The 20,450-nt window shown below is 53.5% G+C and overlaps 3 long non-coding RNA genes across 5 annotated transcripts; all 3 read right to left on the bottom strand.

The window, feature by feature from the left end:
* LOC128092020 (uncharacterized) lies at nucleotides 1–11,270 on the bottom strand. Of its 2 annotated transcripts, XR_008211607.1 has the most exons (5): nucleotides 11,031–11,270; nucleotides 9,725–9,832; nucleotides 1,648–1,796; nucleotides 335–577; nucleotides 1–235 (listed from the first exon to the last, which is right to left on the bottom strand). It is a non-coding gene; the product is annotated as an uncharacterized LOC128092020 (long non-coding RNA). The 2 variants fall into 2 exon arrangements; XR_008211606.1 differs by lacking the exon at nucleotides 11,031–11,270 and having other exon boundaries at nucleotides 9,725–10,278.
* Nucleotides 11,271–12,179: 909 nt separating this feature from the next.
* LOC128092019 (uncharacterized) lies at nucleotides 12,180–14,130 on the bottom strand. 2 transcript variants are annotated; one of them, XR_008211604.1, is made up of 2 exons: nucleotides 13,317–14,130; nucleotides 12,180–12,429 (listed from the first exon to the last, which is right to left on the bottom strand). It is a non-coding gene; the product is annotated as an uncharacterized LOC128092019 (long non-coding RNA). The 2 variants fall into 2 exon arrangements; XR_008211605.1 differs by having other exon boundaries at nucleotides 12,180–12,354.
* Nucleotides 14,131–15,541: 1,411 nt separating this feature from the next.
* LOC128091984 (uncharacterized) lies at nucleotides 15,542–20,197 on the bottom strand. Its single transcript, XR_008211575.1, has 3 exons — nucleotides 20,110–20,197; nucleotides 17,569–17,664; nucleotides 15,542–15,643 (listed from the first exon to the last, which is right to left on the bottom strand). It is a non-coding gene; the product is annotated as an uncharacterized LOC128091984 (long non-coding RNA).
* Nucleotides 20,198–20,450: the final 253 nt, after the last annotated feature.

The following is a 20,450-nucleotide window of genomic DNA, read 5'->3' as shown; positions in this document are numbered from 1 at the left end:
CTGCCCTGAAAATACCAGGCCACGTGGCTGCACTTGGCTGCCCAGCACACTGAGTCCTTCTTGACAAGCTCCCTCCCAGGATACTGAGCGAGTCCAATCCCGGGTTACGCAGGAGGATGAGAGCAAGCTGCTGCAAAGGAGGTCAGCAGAAGCGGGAGCCTTTCCTTGCTCCACCTGCACGGCTGGGGCAGAAGTCTTGCAGACTGACGCACAGCTTCCCCACCCAATGGATTTTCTTAGAGATGGAAGAAGAGAGAAGAAAAGGTCCTGGATAAATACACAGGGAATTACAACTGGGTCAGATATTTTATAGGACATTAAAAAAAATAAATACCTTCCTCCAGTGAAACTGCAAAGGAGCAACAGGTTTTCTACACAACTCCAAGAGGACAAAACGACTATTTGGCTTACAGTCAGACTGGCTGCTCTCAGGTAAGAGATTGCTCCAGCAGGCAGTTGGCTTGCACTCCCTGCAATAAACACAGTGCTGTGACTCTCAAGAACCAAGGTGTGGTCTTTGTGCTGTTTGTTTGCCAGCCTTTTCCCCAGCTGTAGGAAAGGTGCTCATGAGGTGGAACTGCAGAAGAACAGCGAAAGGTGAGGCCAGGATTCTCCTACACGAACGTTCAGTGGACAGTGAGGGTTTTGGCAACGCTGAACAACTAACAGGTATGTCAGGTCCCAAGGAGACTCGTGGGAAGCCAGGTCTGGATCCATCTCCACTGGCATGCACAGGACAGCTGAGACAGCAAGCTCTGCTGCGTCTCCTGTGCAACCACGGGTAAACAGGAGTGGAAGAGAAGAAAGCGCCGAGCGCACGGGCACCATTCCAGGCCAAGCAGGACCATTCTCTCTCAGCTCACTGCTGATTGCCACTAAAGGACATCTATGTCCCACAGCATGCCACATTTCCAAAGATCTGGAAGGGATTCAATCAACTGTTCTGCAAGCAGGGAAACACTCCTGCTGTTTTCCAAGCAAAGGTGAGGAAAATGAAAGAGAAGGGCAAAGCGCCTTGCTCAAGCTGCCCTGTGAGCCAGAACTCAACTTCTCCACCTCCAGCCTCCCAGGCCTGTTCTCATTCCTGCAGGCGGCAGCACCTCTCAGATCTGCTCCAGGTGAGCAGGTAACACAGGAGTGCTGCATACCACAGAGGAACAGCAGTCACAGCGAGAAACGGCTCAAGGATTCAAAGGTTTGGTATCACAGGACCACAGCATTGCCAAGGTTGGAAGGCACCTCAAGGATGACCAATCTCCAACCCCCTGCCACAGGCAGGGCCACCAACCTCCCCATTTCATACCAGCCCAGGCTGCCCAGGGCCCCATCCAGCCTGCCCTCGAACACCTCCAGGATGCACGGGGCATCCACAGCCTCTCTGGGCAGCTGTTCCAGCACCTCACCCTGTCCCTGCTGGCCACCTCTCTTCTGATGGAGCCCAGGATACCATTTGCCTTCCGACCTACAAGGGCACACTGCTGGCTCACGTTCAGCTCTCCGTCTATCAAGACCCCCAGGTCCCTCTCCACAGGGCTGCTCTCAAGCACCGCTCCTTCCAGTTTGCATGGACGCCTGCGATTCCTCCGGCCCAAGCGCCGAACTCTGCGCTTTGCCGTGCTGAACCTCATCAGGTTCACCCATGCCCACCTTTCCAGCCTGTCGAGGTCCCTCTGAACGGCATCCCTTCCTTCTACTGCGGCAACCGCACCACTCAGCTTGGTGTCGTCAGCAAATTGCTGAGGGTGCACTCCATTCCGTCACCGATGTCACTGACAAAGATGTTAAAGAGCACCGGACTGTGGGAACAGAAAGAGACGCCGAGGTTTACAATAGGTGCAACAGCACACATGCATCACCAGAGCAAAACGCTCGGTGCCCAGAGGCACTGAAGAAGCTTCGATGTGTGTTCAAGCAAAAGGCCCTGCAGTTGCAGGCTACTTTGAGCACCTAGTGAATCTTAAAGCTTCCACGTAAGCATTTCTAGGACTGTGACTTTGATTTGTGTCTGGCTGAAGAAATGAAAACTATCATGACATGAGCCCGGCTCTGGAAAAGGCTTGCTCCCAACTAGCTCCTATTTACAGACCAAGTTCTGCCCTCTCACGTTTACATGCACCTCCTATAAAGATGAAGCACTGTCCCCCGAGGTCGTACACACACACCAGACTCCCCAGCGCTCCAGCTGCCAGAGCCAGCTTTCTAAGTGTTCCTATCAGGCAGCACCCACTGCTCGCTCTGCACAAAGACATGGGGCCGTCGGGCACCCACACGTCATTGCTGCCCCCCTCTGCACATGTGAACTAATTTCAAGACCCCCAGTCAGATCTGCAGCCTTCACACCTCTGGCCGAGCTGCAGATGTACTGTAAGGGAGCAGAGTGACCCTGAACTGATTTGATCAACTAGGCCTTCATGGGCTCATTTCCTAGAGTAACATTTGCACCTATCTCAGGCAGAAATGCAAGACTACAGAGCAAGCAGGTGGCCACGTGAAAGGTGCCGTATTTTAGTTTGTTAAGGAGTTCGGGTGCTAAACATTTGTAAAGCATTTTCCTTGTCTCCCTGAAAGCAGCAGCTCAGCTCTCTCCCGGTCAGCCAACACAGCTGAAACCAAAAGGGCACAGCGACATTCTAAGTCACAATCAGCATCTTTTAGAAAAACAGGTTTCTCACCAAAAACCATTTCCAGCTTCTCTCCTTAAAATACCTACAGTTTTCAAGTGCTTTTTTGCAAGTAAGCACATCCTCCTGGTACCCCTCTCTGCACAGTGCTTCTGGATCCTGATGGCGTGGGGATAATGGAACAGCTGCCAACCTCCACGCTGTCAGCTCAAAGTCACAGCAAGCTGCTCCTCCAACAATCCCACTCAGTAAAGGTCCTGCAGCTGCAGTTTAACCAGCAATCCCATTAAGAAGGCATCAATGCCTCTTCTCCCAATGCGGCAGGTGAAACTGCACTACGTCAATACTACAGCTGGAGTATAAAGCCTGCCTGATTTTTAGGCCAAGTAAGCAAGTGCCAGCCAGAAAGCTTGGAGGATCCTGAAGCCAATAAGCGCTGCTTTTTACATCCTAACTGCTGATAAAACCGTGCTGAAGGACAGAATGAACTTCAGCAGCACAGCCATTGCTCACCGCCACCACGGTCCACTGAAGGGAATCTGAACTAGACAGAGCCTGCCTTCAGTTCTATTTGTGCTTTGAGTCCACCTTTGATAAGGTCACACCTTTAAAGAGCCACGCACAGTGTAGCAGATGGGAAAAAAGCTCTCAGCTATTCCCAGACTCTGCCAATAGCATCTAGTTATTGATGTTGAAGGGGAGAACAGCCAATAACAGTCAGTAGGTCGGTTGGGGTTTTGGAGTTCTCTGTTCCCCTGGTGCGCAGGGATGCTTTCTGCTGAGTGGAATTGCTGCAGCTGATGGTGCAGGGGCAAACACCCACCCAGGCAGACTAAGGCTCCTCACTGCAGAGCTGTGGCTCCAGAGAGCAACTCCTACCAGGAGCTCTGCAAAACACCCTGATCCCAAAGCTCACTATTGCTGTCGTGTTAGAGAGGAGTCTGCACTCAGACGTTCCCTTCCCAAATCGTGCCGCACAGCTGTTTCTCTCCTGGTGCTGCCTTCATGCAGTGCAGTCACCTCTCAGAGTGAGACACAAAACCAAAATAACGTCACTAAGCTGAACAAGGAGTGGATCAGTGACGGCACAGAGCCATCACAGCTGTGTGCTGCACCAGCCCACCCTGCAGTCACGGTGTCAGCACTCAGCCACACCGTGCTGCTCAGCGGAGGGCTTCAGCCCTACCTTACACTGCTCACAAGGGGGTTTCTACTGAAAGCCAGGGAAGCAGCAGATGTGCAGGGAGGAAAAGCTCCTCCGTCCTTAACTATGGCTCACGACCAGATACGTGACTGAGAAACTGCACTGTGATACCCCAGAATCAGCAAGAAGCAAAGCATGTGGTCATTCTTACAGGAGGTCCAGAAGTGAAAGAGCAACTTAAAAAGAAAAGCAGAGGTGAACAGATCTGCTTCAGTGCTTGCTTAACTCAGACAAATGTGACTTGGAGAAGGAAACTGAAGTTTTTAGCTGAGCTTGGAGGGGACTTACTGAGCAGCAGGTCAGCCTGGATCCAGCTGAGCTCCTGGATCAGCTCTTTTCTGTTGGCCCAATCTCCTGTGAAAAGCCAAGAGCAGAAATCCAGCTCCGAGGGCTCAGAAGGAATAAATGACAGAGCCCTGGCCGCCTGAATTTTTTTTTTCCAGGAAAGATGTGAAGAATAAAGTTGTGCCAAAAACCTTCCTCAGTTTTCCTTGTTCCACTACCAAGCAGACAAAAAGCATCAGCTTTTCTCATTTGCACTGAGTTCAGTACCTCAAATGCTGTGGACCGCTGACATTGTTTGATACGAAACACGTTCTTAACGCAGAACATTTCTTACACCCAGCCAAGCATTAGCAAAGCCTCTCGCCTCTCTCACTATCCTCTTCCTAAACTGCAACCCTGAGCTCCCCTACCACGCTGCTGCTGTTTGCCAAGTGATTATTACTCAGCAGAACTGCCACGGGAACAGAGGAAGACACTTCTCATTGCTTCCCAGCTTCTAAGCACACATGCTTTAAGTCAACTGTTTTGCTTTTCTCCAGCTTCACTTCCAGCCTCGGGCACGGACATCCCTGGATCTGTCTGGTCTCACTACCATTGCTAATGCAACATCTAAAGGCTGCTGCAGGAATAGGAAACTGGCATCTGTTTGTGCCCACAGGCCCCAGGCACCATTTCTCAGCTTGCCTCCAGCAAACAAATCCCTTGGTAACAACAAGGCACGTTAGGTTCACTTTTCCATTCCAAGGAAATGGGCAAAACTCAGCGCTAATTTTCCAGCAAAGTGTGCATTTCATTCCTTTTGTTGAGCAGCTCTTGCACAGACAGTTACCCAGCAGTGGAAATAAAGCTAGGCAAGGAAACAGACCTGCGAGAACCACGTCCTGTTTGTCACACTGTCAGTGAGACACTGAGTCATGGCCTTCCAAGAGCCAACTTCAGAGCCAGCAGGCACTCATGTGGGGAATCTCACGGAAACCAAACACCAGCATCGCATTCAATGCACACACATGCACAGTCCTGTCTTGCTTGGATTTGAGAAACAAGATCCTGAGGTAAGGTTGATCAGAACAGCTTTTCTTCTGAATAACAGCGCAGGGACATTCTCCTGCTTAGGTACAACGAACACGGTTCTCTCCCAGAACAGCCCAGGCTCTTCCACTGTGGCACCAGGCAGACCAGAACCGTGACAGCTCTGCACTGAACAACTCCAGCATTTGTTTCAGCCACCAGCAGCAATTTCTCCCAGTACGAACATTCCATAAGATCAACACTCACCGCATCAGGAAAATCCCATTTCAGTCTGTAGAGAACGCAGTAAGCCTTAAACACGCACCCAGGAATCTTCTGATGCTTCACGTCTGTTTCCACGTGAGCCCATGGAGGTACGTGCACAAACCCCACTGTTTGTTAGCAGGACTGGAAGCCCTGCTTTGAAAATACACCCAGAGTGTTCTGGCGTTAACAGAAACACTGACGGATCTCAAATGCATGATGATAAATTCTATCTCAGAACATACCGGCCTACTAACTGTTGCCCAGGATTCTTACCAGTCAGAATTGAATTCCCTGTCTCATTCACCATCTGGGCAGCATCCTTGGTTCGTCTGAACAACAGGACGTCGCACCATCCCGCCTCATGGCAGAAGAGTGAATTATAAAGACACTGCAAGACTCAACTGCACAAAATGCATGTAATATGGAAAGAGACAGCCCATATTCCAACAAGCTTTGATCCCCCTGAAAATTAACATCCAGATGAGCTCGTGGGTTTGAAACGTCGCTGTTTGGCCAATGAATCAGCCACTGAGATATTCCAGTCTGCGTTTCTGATCCACCTGGTAAAGCACCACAACAGCTTGAGGTATCCAAGGATCTGTCAGTTTAGAAATACTGATAATCCCATCATTCAACCCCAGCCTCATCACTCTGCCAACCAGCAGAAAAAATGGTCATGGGTAAAAGCCAAAGGGACGTGAAAAAGTCTTCTTATTTTGCTGAACAGCCACACACCATTTGCATCAGCACTGCAGAAAAACACTGCAGAAAAATCAGCTGTCAGACAGCTTCTGCTTCTGCATCACATCCTGACCAGAAGGGGGAAAAAGGCAATTTCCAGTATTAAGAACAGCACTGACACAACAGGGACATCGACTGGAATGCAGGCCCACAGAACAGTGGCGAGTTACAAAGTCAGGGAGAGGTAAAACTCGCAGCAAAGCGCCAGCTCCTGCGTGAGGGGGAGTTCTAAAGGAAACAGGGCAATTTGACTGGTGGGAGAACGGCACGGAGGGGAGCTCGTGGCTTAAAGAACTTAAAGCATAATGAAGCAGGCAAAAAGCCATCGCTGAATGGAGACCCGTCAAGCACAGCTGGTGTTCAAGCACTTCTGCTGGCATCCTTTTCGAATCCTCTATTTTCCTTGTGAGAGCAAAACCAGACCAGCTCAGTACCTCGTGCCGTACAGCTGAGCCTTCCACAGAGAAACTGAAGTAGTTTCCCAGTCTCCATCACACAGTCTATTACTTGTCAGCTGTGAACAGCTGTGCTCTGAGATAAAGAGGTTTCCAGCTCTCCAGATCAGAGCATTACTTCCAACAGCATCTCAAAAACAGGCCCAACTGGGGAGAACCCAGAGCGAAAAAAGGAAGTCCTGCAGGACACGGCGGCACCTGACGGCCAAACTCGTGATGTTCAGTGAGGAGGGAGAGGGAGCAAAGGGCAACAGGCACGAACCACAACTCTGCACACAGCTGACACTGCCCTTCCAGAGTCCTTCCTGGAGAAACAGCGCGTGAACCTTCATCACCCTCATCCAGCAGGGACGAAACTGTGGAAGAGAAGAGGGGGATTTGCCCAAGATCAAAACAGCACTGCGGGGAAAGAAAGGAAAGCTCACACAACAAGTTTAACGGCCTCTCCAATGATGCTCGTGTCACCATCCCTGTTTTTCCATCAGGAAAGAAAGGTCAGAAAAGCGACCGTGTGGTAGGACACGGCAAAGGACGTTGAACCTGGGAGTGCAGGGGAGAGGAAAGGATGGAGAGGGCTGACAAGCCTAGAATCAACTCTTTGATGCGCATTTGTGATGCCGCACAGAAGCTGCATCTCAGGACAGAATGATTACCCATTGCTCAATGCTGCACATCTTTACAGTCCCCTCAGACATCAATCTTAGGATAATAACTGTAAACCTGCCAGACCATAGAGCTTTGTGACTGAGTGGAAACTTATCGCTATCTGCATCATGGGAAATGGCCAGTGCTCTGTTTCTCCCCCTCCAACCACATTACAGCGTGGCAAGCAGCTACTGAAAAGCACAGGCTGCTATAAAGCAAAGGTTGTCACAGCCACAGGACACACCTCCAGTCAGCTTCCATTAGATGGGCTCCAACTGCTGCCCTTAAGACAACGCTTCATCCATTCACAAACAAGCTCATTAATGATGAGAATCCTTTGCATTATTTTCATCACAGCACTGAAGCACTCACAGCACAGAGAGGCTCCTTAACGGGCAAGGTGCTTCCACAAACCCCTCTGCACACACTTGTTCTGCCTGCTGGCCTACAGACAAATGTTTCCACAGCTACATACTTTCATTTAGGGAAGGTTCTCGTGGAGCAGTTGAATAACCAAACTACCAGGAAGGCTCCCACTGACTTCAAGAGCGGACAGACCGAACCACTGCAGACCGGGCACTGCAGAAGTTTGAACTCACTCTAAAACAAACAAAGTCAAGATCCCACAGCCTGTACAAGGCACAGGAATGAGGAACACTGTCGGTTTGGTGGCTCCCACCCAGTAACATCACCTGCCTCCAGCCCCCTGCTTGACCCAAGGCACGATGCAAGGCTGCAGCCCAACGCCAGTCATGGTGATCTGCAGGAGGGCTGGCTGTGAAGCCGTCGTCTCCCAGCTGCTGGCCCCAGCTCTCTGCAAGGCCTGACCCCTCAGCACAGCCATTTACAGACCTGCTGGCGCCAGCCAGGAGCACAGCTCAGCTCCTTGCCCTCTTAAGGAGCACCAGCAGCCCCCAGCCCCCAGCCATCACCTTCTCAGTGTGAGACCACGCACTGCACCGCATTACGGAAGTGATCCAAGCTAAAAGTGCCCCATTTCATTTTTGTCTCGTCAGTTCAAAAACAAACCTGACAGAGAACAAGGCACGTATAACTCCACCTATACGCCTGCCTTGAGAACAGGCATCGCTGACAGAAGGGCATGCAGGCCCCTTGGCAGTCCTAGCATCTGGAACCAGTCTCACAGAAATCTCCCAAGGGAACGAGTGGCAGCCCACAAGTCCCGTCCCATTAAAGCACGTCCAGTTTAAAACCCAGCACACACCAGGTGTTCCAGCTCCTGTGATACTGCTGGGTGCAGTTTGCTTCAGTGCACAGCTGCAGTTACACCTCGCTCAGCACCAGGCCCCCCAAACCCAGTGCTGAGTCTCACTGCAAGCAGTGGATAACAGTGCTCATAGAAACCAGGCGCAGGAATTTCAGAGGAAAGGCAAACTACTCAGCTGTAAACTGGCTGTTCCCTTCCATGCCTGAACATTTCGTATACTAACGTGGCCAGTCAACATCCCCTGAGCTTTTCACTGCCCAGATCTTGCCTCCAAGATACAGGTCTGCCCCAATATGGGAGAAACAGATGGAGAAGCTCAAACTGGGAACTGGGGATCACGTCCCAGATTGTTCCTGAGGAAGTTCTCTAGCTACACAGTGCAGTATCAGCACCTGAACTCCCATTTGTCTAAAAGGCTACGATTCAAATAGTGCAGCAAATCCTTCCCTTCTCTGATAACCTCCCCTGGTCCAGCACCTACACATAGCCACCACAGGAAAGCAAGACCATCTCTAATAAATCTTACCTACTGAAAAGGTGGCTAGCAAACAAAAAAATGTGAAAGAAAGCACCCTCCAAGGTGCACAGGCCACAGAAACTAAAAGCAAAGGGCCCAAAGCACAGCATTTCCCATCAGCCTCATTTAGCAGCAAAGCAGGGTTTGGGAAAACAAGGCCTCTTCGGAGCTGCCATAGGGCAAGGCTGAAATCCCAGAACTACAAACAAAATCCCCGCACACATCCGTATTCAGAGGCAGTGACGTTTCAGCTTACAGTCAGCCAACACGCATCGCACTGCAGCAGCTCCCAGAGCAATCCTGTTCACAACTGGAAATGGATTACATCAGCACAGCTCCACCACCCACATAACGCAGAGCAAACTGTCAAACATGGCATCACAAACGGTTATTTTGTACCCCCTGAAGGGTGCCCCCCTCAGCGTAAGGATTTGCCCTATTTTATTACTACATCATTGCTCCCACACAAGTTCCCATCACAGGTATCTATCGGTGCTGACATTCTTACACCAGCGAGGGATTCTCAGGTGCGTGCACTCTTCTTCCCCATCCCAAAGATGCACTGAGCAGATCTGCCCCTCGGGGTTCCTCCTGCATCCCCCACCCAGGAGGCACCAAGCCCCGAGCTGGCAAAACCGTCAGATGCCAGCGGTGAGGAAGAGGAGGAGGAGGCCTTCCTCGTCAGCCTCTCCAAGCTCATGAAGGAGAGGCGCGCATCCAATCCCAGACCTCGACTTCAAGCACAGCGCATACCTGGCAGGGGCTTCTAGGACGGAGGATGTTCTGGGGATGGAGGAGCCTTTGGGACAAAGAGCTGGTGTGCACCGCATCTCCCTGACTCCTTCCTTCTTTCCAGTTAACCTGTGCAAGATTTACAAAGCATGGAGAAGCTTGGAGCCTACGAGCTGGTAAGCAGGCAGCGTCCCCCATCCCATGGCTCTGTGCTCCAGGTTTGGGGAGGGTTCATCCATCTTCACACCGTCTGCCTCCGCAGGTAACAGGGAGATGGCTGTAGAAGAACCTGTACGGTGAGCTGGGCAGCAGCCCCAGCAGCACCAGTGTGGGCAAGTGTGGACCCAGCAGCACTACGAGGGGTGGCGGTGTGGGGGGGAGAGGCACCAAGTGCCTCCGTTTCCCCCCTCCAAGGGGTTTAGTGGGGCTGGGGCTCAGCGCTGTGACTCGCACCCCGCAGGCTGGTCCTCCTGTACAAGCAGCACCTGAAGGGCGAGGACGACAAGCCGCTGCCTCCCAGCAAACCCTGAAAGCAGCACAAGGTCTCCAAGGGCACTGAGATGAGTGAGAAGAGCAGCAGGAGCTAGAAGGAGAAAGGCTGGGAGCAGGAGGGTGGCCAGGGGTGAACCTTGGGAACCACCCCACACCCTGCTCTGCCTCCCTGTATCCATCCCCACACTGGGCACGTGGCGAGGGAGTTCTGGGAAGGATGAGGTCAAGACCAGAGTGGAGAACTGAGCTTCCGGAGGGAGAGCAGAGGGATGGGGCGGGTGCACGACCCAGCCTGGCACCCACACCCCAAACCTGCTTTAGGTTGCAGGTGGCATCAGAGATGGCAAAGCTGGAGGTGGGAGCCACCCTTGAAGCCAGCAAGGAGGACCCAACAGAGGCCCACAAGCAGGGCTGGCCACGGGAGCAATGTGCCAGCCCCACGGCCCTGGCACAGCCCCTCTGGGGGGTGTCCCAGCACTCGCTGCGCCCACAATGAAGCCTACAAGGGCCTCTTTGCCAGCTTTTACTCCAAAGGCAACCACCCCATCATGTCTCTGCTGGCCAAGAAGAAGCTGCTGGCCCAGGTGAGCGAGGCAGAGTGCACGCACTGCCACTAACACCACTGCACTGCCACTAACAGCACTGCCTGGAGGGCAATGGGGCGGCGAGCAGCACTCACCCCAACCCAGAGCCCAGCCAGCTGGCAGCCAACCCCCACTTCAAGGAGCACAGGAGCCCGGAGACACAAGGATTGAAGGACGCATCCAGGGGAGGCTGGAGTGAGGCAGGACCAGTCCACAGTGCATCCCCTGGCAGGACAGACAGACAGCCTTACCCAAGAGCTGAGGATGGGGGCCCTGCACCCACTGTGTCCACGGCCTTCTGTCATGCATACTGCAATCAGCTGCCACCCCTTTGGGGGATGCTTCTCCAACTTGAAGGATTTCTTGGAACCACAACCCGAGAACACGGAGGACGACTGGGAGCAGCCCAAGACCTGTGAACCAAAGCGTGGAGCAGAGAGAGCCCGCAGGCAGCCACCTCTGCTGCTGTCAAAGCCTGCTGGGTGCCCCCTGGGGCCGGCTTCTGACCACTGACACAGAGCCACCAAGGACTGGCCAAACCCAAAGCCATCATTCCCAGACCCAGCTGTGCCATTCCACTCACCCCACTGCCTCAGCCCCAAACGTTTACAAGGGAGAGATGCTGCGCTTCCTGATGAACTTCAGCAACCCTCCAGAGCACCAAAAAAATCAGGCACCCCACCAAATCTCTCTCCATTATCTCTTTCGTCATCCCTGCTTTCCCCAGCCCTGCGACAGCCAGCTTGCACAGCCCTCCAACCCCAGGCACCACCACCATCCCACAGGGGCTCACTGCAGCACCAGCTCTACCCCACAGCCACATGGCACAGCCAGCACACCTACAGCACTCCACACGCCTCCGCTTGCCACTGCAGCACCAAGCTGCTGCCTTGCTCTGCATCAGCCCTGGCCCCTCAGAGAGGCAGCAGCGGGATGCCGCAGCACTGGGATGCTGTCAGAGCCGCTGTGTCCCACGGCCACAATGAGCTGGACTGTGTCATTTCTGAAAAAAGATACAGGAGCAGAATGAGTTGCAGAGGTTTTCTTGCTACAGATGCTGTGTCCCCGTGCAGTTTTGTAGAGCCAACACAGACACGCAGTGGATCTTCCCATCTTGCCATGCTGTGCCCAGGATGTCCTGCAGCTCCCTGGTACAAAGCCCCTGCTCCCTCCTACAAAACCATGCCATTTTAGTTCTGCACTATGCTGCCTTGTAGCAGGGGCTCCTGAGCTTATAAAGGGCTCAGGACAGCAGCGAGCATCCATGGGAAGCACACTGGCTGCTCCGAAATGGGTGCTGGAGAGCAGCATCCAAAATAAACCTCACCGGATGGTCCCAGCTTCACCTTAGCAGGTGTGTTTCCTGAGAGTCTCCTGCACAAACTCAGACTTACCTCTGCTTTTCTTTTCTGCATTGTTTTTGGCGTCTTTATTCCAGCCCCAGGGTTCACAGCTGTTTCCTGGAGCATCCATGTGTCCCAGTGTGGGTGCCACAGGCTGAAATCAATGTGCAGTGATGGCATGGAGAGGCCTCCTTGCTCTGGAACCCACCACAGACAGACAGACAGACAGCACCTGGGATGTGATCTGTGGAGAGAAGAGGAGCACTCTTGGTGGAAGCCAGATGACCCAGGACCACTCCTGAGGAATCTGCAAACCAGCACAGAACTGTAGAGCACATCTCCAGCTGCTTTTTGCCTCTGCAAGCTCCCACTGAGCCACTGCAAATGACCCAAAAGCTTTGCTGCAGCCTCAGGACTTATTTCTCTTGTGCCAGCTGCTCCCCACAACTGTGGGGTGTCTTGAGCACCTTGCTATGAGCTGTAAAATGGGAGGAGCAAGGAGATGCTCATCCCCAAAGGGGCACTTGCTCATCCACAAAAAGGGAAAAGAAACACAGCAGGTGCAGGGGTCAATCAGCTCTGAAGGACCACTTCTGCTGTTTCCATGGAAAGGAAAGGATTTGGGATAGAAAGCAGAAACAAAAACTTATCCCCAGGTCACTCTATGCTGCTCTAAGGGTTAGACCAGGTGAGAAGAGTTCCCCTGCTGCTGAAATAGGTCAGAGCAGCTTCATAAAGCATCGCAGACCCAGCCAGTTCTGCATCCTCCAGTGCGCACCGCAGAAAGGCATCACATGTGTGGCAGTGTCCAGGCACGTTTTGCCCAAGAGCCCTGACACCAAAAGGCACAAAAGTGACTCCAGCACACGAGCGAGGACGTGGGCACAGGGCTCAAGTCGTTCCTCAGAGACTGCGAGCAAGGGCGTGAGAGCAAAGTGAGAGATGCCGTGATCCTCAGGGTATCTCAGCCTCGCAGAGAAATTGTGACTGCAGCCTTGGAGGTACAGCTGGGCTGCTTAAGAACACTGAGCATCCACAGCTGACCCACACCTTTATGAGCCGTGTCCACAGCTGGTGTCCACAGCTCCCTCAGATGCAGGAGTAAAGCTCAGGCTCACCCAGGCTGTGTCTTTCCCTGACCTGCTCCCTTTGGCAGGGAAAGCTGGCAAAGCTGGGCCCATGGCCACCTCTGACCTCCTGAGCTGGTCGCAGGGTCCCTCAGTCAGGCGCAGGGCAGGAAGGAAGCTGAGACCCAGTCGGTTCCTTGCTGCTCACTGCCATCAGAAAGGTCCACGCACTGCTTGGGAAGCACAATGCCACCTGGGGAAAAGAGAAAGCAGGAACAGGCCATGCAGGTGGCTGTCACCAGCAGAAGGCCAGATCCTTCCGCCTGATATCTACTCCTCTTTCCAGTCCTGATGTGGCCCAGAGGATGCACAAGTATCGGTGCTCGGCAGCAGGACTCAGGGAAGGATCTGCAGAATTGGAGCTGATTCAGCTCTCCGGCCTGGCAAAGGAGCAGAGCCGTAGGGCTGCCATGAGCTGCAGGACTGCCCTGCTGTCATTGGGGTGGTGAAGCTGAAACCAGCTGGCTGGCAAAGTCCCGTCTTGCTGACTTATCCACAGAACCCCAGGGAAAGAGAGACAGGCTCTGCGCTGAGAAGGGCTTGGGATGGTCCAGGAAAAGGGCGCAGCTCACAACTGTTGCTCAGCATCTCCAGAGGACCACTGCTCACCATCAGGATGCTGTGAAGTCCAGTGCACGAGGCAGAGGGGAGACAGGAAGGTCACAGCGAGTCCCCCAAAAGCTGGGCAACACCTGCAGGTGGCACATGGACAGTGCAGGAAGGGAGGTGCAGTGGAATTGCCAGGTCACAGCCTGAACCACTGCGTGAGCACACGAGTACCTCGAGCGGGGAGCCTTCCTCTCTCTCCATGTCAGCAGTGCTCCCAGCAGCACACACACAGTCAGCCTGCACAGCTCTCCTCCCCACACCCCTCAGCCCCCTTTCACTTTTCAGCACACCGCAGTTCAAACACAGAAGGCTGCATTCCTCAGCTCACCGCTTTCTGCCAAACTGTTGCTGGGAGGGATGAGTCGATTCCTCTTGCTGTGATATCCTGTCCTATAGCTCCTGTATCTCAAATAAAGGCTCTGCCATCGCCTTGTTTGCTTTACAGGTGGGAAGGGGCAGAGGACGTCTGTAACAACCAGAATGATCAGTGCAGTGGGAGGAGGTGTAACCACAAAGGGACTGGCACAACAGATGGTGTTACAAAGAAAAGGGAAAGTGCTCAGCTGTCCCTGAAGATCCAGGCTCACGGGGAAAACTCCACAAGGGAGGGATCTCCAACCAGAGATCCTTGCCCAGTGCAGGGTCAGCCCTTCAGTGAGGTCTAAGAGAGGTGCAGCCGGGCTCCCCTCATTCCATCATACAACTGAACTGCCCTCACCTGTGCTCCCAGGGCTGGCTGGGTCCTTTCCCCAGATGCTCCATCAGTGGATCAGGCCCTGACTCAACACTCACCAGAGAGCATTTCTCAACAGATAACAGCCAAAGGGGGAAAGGGTTATTCCCCTGCTGCCCGTAACAATCACATTCTGCTGTGCTGGTTGGCACAGCTGACAACAGGATCTTCTCATGAGCCAGCAGGACGAGGAAGTGAGCAGAGCTTTTGGAAATGTGCCTGCTGTCAGGGTGGGAGTTTGGGCCTGCCCCAGCACCGTGCATTGCCACCACACGACACGGGAGGTGGCAAAGGTGTCGCAGCCAGTGGGAGAGCTGGTGGAGCAGGAGGAAGCTTGGATGCCTGGCAGGTGGAGGGGACGTGAGGTAGCCTCATCCATCACAGCCATGGGCAGCGCAGACAGACGGCCATCGGACGTGGGTCGTCATGGGGCTGGCCGTGGTCACTGCGGAGAAGGGAAGAGCGTGGTCAGCAGTCATGGAGGCAGAGCAGAGTTGCAGGGTTTCAAGCTGCGCAAAATAACCTTTGTCTCATTTTGTCTTCAGAGTGACTCAAAAACCAACCCCAGCTCTGTCACAGCCTGGGCAGAGCACGGCAAAGGAACCCTAAACCTGTCGGTTCCCTTCCTACACCCCTCAGATCACTCACAGAATCCCCTCTCCCTTCAGCAATCCCAATCTCCCCAGGGGCAAGGACCACAGGGCTCTTCCTTGGTCAAGAACTCCCCATCCACCTCTCAAAGCTCTTGCACAGCTCAGGCATCTTCAGCTCTGTCATACCAGCAGGTGGAGTCCATGCCCCCACTTGCCACAGCTTCGCAAGCTCTCACCTGCTTTTGCACTGCACACAACAAATTGCAACAGCGTCGCATGCCCCTACCTGCTTTTGGTTTGCAACGTGCCAATAGCCTGCCTTTGCACTGCCCATGCCAGCCTGCCTCTGTGCCACACACACGCCCCTTTTGCTGACCACTGCAGAAGGAGATAATGCTTGTGCATGGCAACGAAGGTACCACTCCCTGCTGGATTGTCTGGTGGGCCAGGTATGCCGTGCTAACAGAGAGAAAAGAAGAAAAACAACTGAGAGATGGAGAAAGAAGGCCCTCACTAAACTACGGATTTGGGGGCTCTCTAACACACCTGTTGTCTCAGCTCAGTTCACAGTTACTTCAAATGCACACAGCACCTGCAAAGAATCAGGCTCCAACAAGGAAGGAAAACAAATCCGGGACGCAGTGAAGGGCTCCCAGCTCTCGGTGGGTGATGCCTGCTCCGTGTACACAGCATGCAGATAAACACAGGGCAAAAATAAACAAGAGCAGAAGAAAAGAAGAAGAAGAAGAAAGGATGCAGGTAAGAAAGAAGTGGGGAAGAATGAAAAGTGCAATAGAGAAAACGGTTGGATACAGGCAAGACAGCAAAGAAATGAGGAGATGAGCAGAAGAGGAAGAGCAGAAGCATAAAAGAGAGGATGAAGGTAAGAAAGACGTGCAGATGAGAAGAGCAGAAAGGGAGGGGAGCCAAGACAGGTAAGACAGAAAAGCACAAGTGGAGAGCAGCTGAAGAGAAGAAGAAGATGGGCAGAGAGGACACAGGCCAGGGAGAAGCGAAACAGAACAGAAGGAAGGAAGAGAGCACAGAAGAGCAGAGAAGGAAAAGAGCAGTAAAGAAGAAGAGCACATAGTGGTCAGAACAGAAGAACAGGAGAGCATTAGATGTGCAAGGAGGATACAGTGAAGTCAGAAGAGCTGATGAGGAGAACAGGAGAAGAGAGGAGACGGGTAAGAAAAGCAGAAGAGGAGCACAGATGCAGGAGAGGAGTCAGGATAGAAGGAAGAAAGAACAGCAGATGAGCAGAAAAAGGAGGATAACACGAAGGGAGAAGAGCTGAAGAGCAGGTGAGGAAGAGAGAAGAGGGAAGCACAGAAGAGGGAAGAGCAGAAAAGACAACGCTGTCTGCTCTGTCCTCGCTAGCAATGCCCCAAGACACAGCCAAAGCGAGGAGAAAAGCCCATGATGTAAAGTTAGCCATGTTCTGGTGGCACACAGCACCAGTTCACAGCAACAAGCTCGGCATACGCTGCACGGGCCTTGACTCATTCCTGCACTGCTCTCAGCCCAATCAGGGCTGTCCCACCGAAATCACTCCTTTCCATTGTCACCTGTATAACTGCCCTCCCACAGCTGCCACCACTTTCCAGAACTGGTAAGTAATGCTGGCAGTTTAAGTCCTTGGCCACGGGCTGGATAAACACGGTTTTGGGTGGTGACAACTGGCAATCGCTTGGACGGATATCCTGAGTGGGAGGGGAAACCATCCCTGGGGTGAGAACGCACTGCAGGGATGGCAAATCCCCACTGGGACGGGCAGAGCCTCGGGAAGGAAGGGCACTGGGCTGCCAAATGCCCATCCATACGGTCACTGATCGTTGGGATGGGAACGACTGGGATGGGAAGGAGGTCTGGGTACGAAAAGGCAAAGCACGGCAAGCCGGGGGGAAAGGGGCTGAGCCCAAGGGTCACGGAACCCCCGTGGGGAAGGGGCTCCCCCAGAGGCCACTCTCCAGCTGCCACGGCAGGTAAGGCAGCAGCTCCCCCTGCTCTGACGCTCCAGCTGACCCCTGTGCCCCAGATCCCACTCCTGTGACCCGGATCTCACCCCAGTGCCCCAGATCTCATTCCAGCGCCCCTTCTGGCATTTCCCCACAGAGAGATTCCCTCGAGGAGCGCTGACGGTGCCTCTGACACCCGACGCCGTTCTCGCTGATGCGACTGCGCCGCCACCGGACCCCGCCTGGATGCAGCCCACCGTCCGCAGACCGACGCCGGTACCCCAACCCTTCCCTGTCCCCACTGCCACCCACCTGGCACCGCAGCCCTCTGCCTGGCCCGGGGTTCCAGGTGCCTGGGGACAGGCAGCGCAGCTCCCACCCGGGGGGCCGCCCCCAACTCCGGCTCAGCTGCCACCCTGCACTCACCGGTGCTGCTTCGCTCTCATGGGCAGAAAGCGGCATTGGCGGCACACTTGAAGTGTTGATATGAAACCTGGTATTTCTGGGGGAAATATCATATTCCTGAAAAAGAAATCATATTTGCAAAGGAAATGCAAATGCAGCACATCCCTGCACCATCCCAGCACATGCCATCACATCTCATCACCTTCCAAGCACCATCCCAGCACATCCCAGCATTGCTCCAGCATATCCAATCACATCCCAGCACCATCCCAGCATCTTTCCAGTACATCCCAGCACATCCCAGCACCATCCCAGCACATCCCATCAGCATCCCAGCACATCCCATCAGCATCCCAGCACATCCCAGCACCATCCCAGCACGTCCCAGCATTGCTCCAGCATATCCAATCACATCCCAGCACCATCCCAGCATCTTTCCAGCACACCCCAGCACATCCCAGCACATCCCAGCACACCCCAGCACATCCCAGCACACCCCAGCACATCCCAGCACCATCCCAGCAAGTCCCAGCACCATCCAATCACAATCCTGGATGCCTACCTGTGCGACCTGGTTTAGGGAACCTGCTTTGGCAGGGGGGGTTGGTCTTGAGGATTTCTAGAGATCCCTTCCAACCCCTACAATTCTGTGATTCTGTAATCCCTGCTCCATCCCAGCACATCCCATTACGTCCAGGGAGCATCCCAGCACCATCCCAATGCACATCACCACTTCCAAGCCCCATCCTACCACCATCCCAGCAGCATCCCTGCTCCACCCCAACACCATCCCAGCACATCTCAGCACGCCCCATCACCATCCCTGCTCCATTCCATCACCACCCAAGCACATATCAGCACTTCCCAGAATCATCCCAGCACCATCCCAGAACATCTCTGCATATCCAGGCATCAACCCAGCACACTTCTACACTTCCAAGCACCATCCCAGCACATCCCAGCACCATCCCATCACCATCTCAGCACATGCCAGCACATCCCAGCAGCATTTCAACAGATCCCAGCACTTCCCTGCACATCTGGACACCATCCCAGCACATCCCAGCAACATTCCAGCACATTCCAGCACCATCACTGCACAGGCCAGTACATCCCAGCAGCATCTCTACACATCTGAACACTTCCTGCACATCCGGGTATCATCCCAGCACATCCCAGCACATCCCAGTACATCCCAGCACATCTCTGCACATCTGGGCTCCATCCCTGCACCACTACAACACTGTCCCAGCACATCCCAGCACATCCCAGCACCATACCAGCACATTCCAATACCATCCCAGAACATCCCAGCACCATTCCAGCACAATCCAGTACCATCACATCACCATCGCATCACCATCCCAAACGATCCCAGCAACACCCAGAAGCATCCCAGCACAACCCTGCATATCCCAGCACATCCCAGCACCTCCCACCACCACCCCACACAATACCAGTACCATTGGACACCAACCCACACCATCCCAGCACATACCAGTACCATCCCTGCACCACCCCCTCATATACCAGTACTATCCCAGCAGCATCCCAGCACATCCCAGTAGCATCCCAGGACCATCCAGATCCATCCCAGCACATCCCAGGTTTCTCATTTGTCTGGCCTTTCCTTTACTTCTTGCAGTTCCTCCTGAGAAGTCTTTGCTTGAGGCAGACTGTGGGTGACGCTGTCGCTGGTATCCTTACATGCTAACAGTCCCTCGAAAGCCATCTGCAACAAGGCCGAATTGCGTTTCTCTTTCTAACTGTTCCTCGCCATTAACTATTTGGTTCCGCAGAGTTTTTACCCATTCTGTGTAACTCTCGCCGATTCCTGTCGTGCTTCTATGGTTTGTTGTTCTGCCGAATGCTTTTCATCTCGGAACTCCACGGCAGCTTTTAAAGCGGCCCCGAGCACGGCACAAACAAACGACTTTCCTTTTCCAGCTGTGTCCCAGCCTCATTCTGTAAGGCGCTAATGCGGTCCAAACACTGCAAATGATGCCCATTTTGGCGAGCCCGGCCCAGCCCTGATCGAGAGGGACGAGCACCGTGCTTTTGTGAAAGGTCCAATAACGCGGCTTCACTTCTCCGACCGGCAACACCGTCACTCATTTCGTAACGCCATGGGAGACCCCCGCTAAGGGAGGAGGAGGAGCACGTCTTCAAAAGCTCAGTGACTCCTCACCGCTCCTCCCAAGGAGGCACCACGCCTGAACAAATGCGAATGCTCCCATCGCGCCTCCTTTTGTTGAGGGGAGCGCACAAATCAAGAGGCTAAAAAGCTGCGAACACCACACCCGAGTTACAAGACACGCTGCAGTTCACTTTTTGCAACTCCAGGAGCTGCTCACCGCTCAAACCACTCCTCCCTTTCTTTGGGGCAGCACAAAAAGTGCCAAGAAGCTAAAGCTACACTGTGTAGGTTTCAATAGAGAGAATAAAAGGTCTTGGAGAGGCACACACGTTTAAGTCAAAATATCACTTCCTCACTTCCCCAAGAGCGCGCACACACACAAACAAAATGCAAACAGTCAAAATACGCCCCCGACAGGGACTCACGTAAAAGGTAAAGGTTCAGAATACGGAGCGGCCTTCCTGGAGAAGGACTCACGTCTCAATGTTCAAAAAGGTCGCTCCTTGCAACTCCTTGCACACAGAGAGGTTTCAAACTGCACCCGGAAGGACTCACAGCGGGTATCCTGCCACGGCTGCCAGTAACAAAACGTCTCGCTCCAACTTACAGGAGGGAGATGAGGTTCTTTTAATATCTGTATGCCCGGCGTGAGATTAAGAAACAACGGTTCATGTGTTAGTCCGACCGGTTTGTTACAAATCCTCATCAGGGAGACAGGGAAGGGAAGGAGGGCGACCGAAAAGATGGGAAAGAAGCAAGAATTGCG

This window comes from Tympanuchus pallidicinctus, unplaced genomic scaffold, assembly GCF_026119805.1.
Source record: "Tympanuchus pallidicinctus isolate F22 unplaced genomic scaffold, pur_lepc_1.0 scaffold58, whole genome shotgun sequence".
NCBI classification, from domain to species: Eukaryota; Metazoa; Chordata; class Aves; order Galliformes; family Phasianidae; genus Tympanuchus; species Tympanuchus pallidicinctus.
Note: the sequence above shows the minus strand (reverse complement) of the source record. Positions and strands in the feature narration are given on the sequence as shown.